Raw genomic sequence first — 4,367 nt, forward strand, 5'->3', positions numbered from 1 at the left:
AAATATATATACAAAACCAAGATTGAGCTCCCCTGAAGTCAGCCACGTCACCACCGGCACTGCAGGGCAGGCTCCGGGAAGGCCCAGGCTGGGCCTAGCGACGGTCGAGAGCTGGATTCAGGGATGCACGGATCGGGATCGGGGGCAGCAGGAAAACAGACGGAGTCCTCCCTGGACACCGGCCATAGCAGAAAGAGAGCGAGACCCTCGTGATCCCCCCACTTTATACCGAGAATGACGTGTATGGGATGGAATACCCTCGTTGGTCAATTTTGGGTCACCTGCCCTGTCTGCTTCCCACTGCAGCTGCGACCCCCCTTCGGCTCTTCACTCGTAAGCAATGAGGAATTCAGTAGTGACCTTGGTTTCTCTCAAGAATAAGTACAGCAAGAGCCTTTCTGCACAACATCCCTACCGGTGCCTCAGTGATAACTACAAACTTCGAGCGTTATCAGTCCTGGAAGCAGACACTGTCTGCAAAAACATGCAGTTAGTTAGAGGAGACTTAGCTGAAAGTAAAAATCACTGAAAGGAAAATCGGCCTGGTTTAGGCCAAACCAGGACATTCCACCCCTTATTCCATACCATTCACGTCATACTCAGATCACCACTAACTTTTCATTTTAAAATATATACAGATAACATTAGTTTATGATTCATCTCTATACAAAAAAAAAGTTCATCAAGTTCATTTAGTTCAGGATTGTGGGTTTCCATCTGGCTAGGAGTCTCCCAGGGTAGGAGAGATGATATGAGCTTTGTCACAGTTCGTGCCCACGGGTTGCAGGTTAAAGATGTCAGTCTCGAGGAGGTTACTGGACTCCACTTGCAGCTAGCTCCGGTCTCATCACCACTGCTTCAACCTGAAAGACACTTATGAACACTGTTAGTATTATGCAGCAATTAACATCATGCAGTTCAGAATTAAGTATTCTCACCCAAGATCAGATCACCTTCAGGGACACATCGGACTCCACCATCCTGCAGCATCACCCACCAAGTACATCCAGGTCCTTGAGCAAAAGCAATCCCATGAATGGGTTTACCTTTGCCCGTAGCAGGAAGAACCCAGACAGTTTTTCCCAACAGATTCCTTTCATGCACCACAGGGACTTTATCCCCTTCTATTGTATGTAAAAGGTCTGACTGAGCAGGGCCAGCTCGGTTGATAGATCCTCTGGTGTTAACTAGCCAGGTAGCTTGTGCCAAATGCTTATCCCAGTTTTTAAAGGTTCCACCCCCCATTGCTTTTAGGGTAGTTTTTAACAGCCCATTATACCGTTCAACTTTCCCAGAGGCTGGTGCATGATAGGGGATGTGATATACCCATTCGATGCCATGCTCTTTGGCCCAGTTATCTATGAGACTGTTTTTGAAATGAGTACCGTTATCCGACTCAATTCTCTCTGGCGTGCCGTGTCGCCACAAGATTTGCTTTTCGAGGCCCAGAATAGTGTTCCGGGCAGTGGCATGGGGCACAGAGTATGTTTCCAGCCATCCGGTGGTCGCCTCCACCATGGTAAGTACATAACGTTTACCCTGGCGGGTCTGAGGGAGTGTGATGTAGTCAATTTGCCAGGCCTCCCCATATTTATATTTCAACCACCGCCCCCCATACCACAAAGGTTTTAACCGTTTGGCTTGCTTAATTGCGGCGCATGTTTCACAATCATGGATAACCTGTGCAATAGAGTCCATAGTTAAGTCCACCCCTCGGTCACGAGCCCATCTGTATGTTGCATCTCTCCCTTGATGACCTGAAGTGTCATGAGCCCACCGAGCTAAAAATAGTTCACCTTTATGTTCCCAGTCCAAATCTATTTGGAACACTTTAGCAGCCTGATCTGCTTGTTGGTTGTTTCGATGTTCCTCAGTTGCCCGACTTTTAGGTACGTGAGCATCTACATGACGTACCTTCACGACTAGTTTCTCTAGCCGAGCAGCAATATCTTGCCACAGTTCAACAGCCCAAATAGGTTTCCCTTTACGCTGCCAGTTGGTTCGCTTCCACTGCTTTAACCACCCCCACAAGGCATTTGCCACCATCCATGAGTCAGTATAAAGATACAGCCTTGGCCACTTTTCTCGTTCAGCAATGTCTAAAGCCAGCTGGATGGCTTTTACCTCTGCAAATTGACTTGATTCACCTTGTCCTTCTGTGGCTTCTGTGACTCGTCGTATGGGACTCCATACAGCAGCTTTCCACTTCCGATGCTTTCCTACAAGACGGCAGGATCCATCGGTGAACAGGGCATACTGCTTCTCATCCTCTGGTAGTTCATTATATGGTGGGGCTTCTTCAGCACGTGTCACCTCCTTTTCTGGTGGCATTCCGAAGTCTTTGCCTTCTGGCCAGTCCATGATCACTTCTAAGATTCCTGGGCGATTAGGGTTTCCTATTCGAGCCCTCTGTGTAATTAATGCAATCCATTTACTCCATGTAGCATCAGTTGCATGATGAGTAGTAGGAACCTTACCCTTGAACATCCAGCCTAGTACTGGTAATCGGGGTGCCAGGAGAAGCTGTGCTTCAGTACCGATTACCTCTGAGGCAGCTCTAACTCCTTCATATGCTGCCAGTATCTCTTTTTCAGTTGGGGTGTAATTGGCCTCAGAGCCCTTGTATCCTCGACTCCAAAATCCTAGGGGTCGACCTCGAGTCTCCCCTGGCACTTTCTGCCAGAGGCTCCAGGTAGGACCATTGTCCCCAGCTGAGGTGTAGAGCACATTTTTAACATCTTGTCCCATACGGACTGGTCCAAGGGCTACTGCATGCACAATTTCTTGTTTAATCTGTTCAAAAGCCTGTTGTTGTTCAGGGCCCCACTGAAAATCATTTTTCTTTCTGGTCACCTGATAAAGAGGGCGTACAATCTGGCTGTAATCTGGAATATGCATTCTCCAGAAACCCACAACGCCTAAGAAGGCTTGTGTTTCCTTTTTGTTAGTTGGTGGGGACATGGCTGTTATTTTGTTGATCACCTCTATCGGGATCTGGCGACGCCCATCTTGCCATTTAATCCCTAAAAACTGGATCTCCCGGGCAGGCCCCTTGACCTTGCCTCTTTTTATGGCAAAACCAGCTTGCAGAAGAATTTGAATTATTTTCTCCCCTTTGTCAAAAACTTCTGCTGCTGTATCACCCCATACAATGATGTCATCAATATATTGCAAATGTTCTGGAGCTCCACCCTCTTCTAGTGCAGTCTGGATCAGTCCGTGGCAAATAGTAGGACTGTGTTTCCACCCCTGGGGCAGTCGATTCCAGGTGTACTGGATACCTCTCCAGGTAAAAGCAAACTGTGGCCTGCACTTTGGTGCCAAGGGAATAGAGAAAAATGCATTAGCAATGTCTATAGTGGCGTACCACTTGGCTGCCTTTGACTCCAGTTCGTATTGAAGTTCTAGCATGTCTGGCACAGCAGCACTCAGAGGTGGTGTAACTTCATTTAGGCCACGATAGTCCACAGTTAATCTCCATTCTCCATTAGACTTTTGCACTGGCCATATAGGACTATTAAAGGGTGAGCGAGTCTTGCTAATCACTCCTTGATTTTCTAATTGTCTAATCAGTTTATGAATGGGGATCAGGGAGTCTCGATTGGTGCGATATTGTCGTCGGTGCACCGTGGTAGTAGCAATTGGCACCTGTTGTTCTTCAACTTTCAGCAACCCCACAACAGAAGGATCCTCTGAGAGGCCAGGCAAGGTAGACAGCTGTTTAATGTCCTCAGTCTCTACAGCTGCTACACCAAAGGCCCATCTATATCCTTTTGGGTCCTTAAAATACCCTTTCTTAAGGTAGTCTATGCCAAGGATGCACGGAGCATCTGGACCAGTCACAATGGGGTGCTTTTTCCATTCATTTTCAGTTAGGCTCACTTCGGCCTCCAATACAGATAACTCTTGAGATCCCCCTGTTATTCCCGAGATACTGACAGATTCTGTCCCTTTATGATTCGATGGCATGAGGGTGCACTGTGCACCAGTGTCTACCAGGGCTCGATACTTTTGTGGTTCTAATGTGCCAGGCCATCGAATCCACACAGTCCAATAAATCCGGTTATCCCTCTCCTCCTCCTGGCTAGAGGCAGGGCCCCTCTAATTAAAGATTGGATTCGTGCTGCTCACGGGGATTGGACCTTCATTTCCTCTATTCACTCTTGGAAAAAAAGGATTTGAGGCCCATCTACCCTGACTGGAGTCCTGCTCATTGGTAACTGGAGCAGCCATCCTCCTAGAAAAATTCTCTCTGGTATTTCTGTTAGCTTGCAACTCACGTACTCGTGCCTGTAGGGTACTGGTAGGTTGTCCATGCCATCTGTTCATGTCCTCCCCATAATCACGCAGGGTAAACCACAGGATAC

Source organism: Nyctibius grandis, chromosome 4 (assembly GCF_013368605.1).
Source record: "Nyctibius grandis isolate bNycGra1 chromosome 4, bNycGra1.pri, whole genome shotgun sequence".
Lineage (NCBI taxonomy): Eukaryota > Metazoa > Chordata > Aves > Nyctibiiformes > Nyctibiidae > Nyctibius > Nyctibius grandis.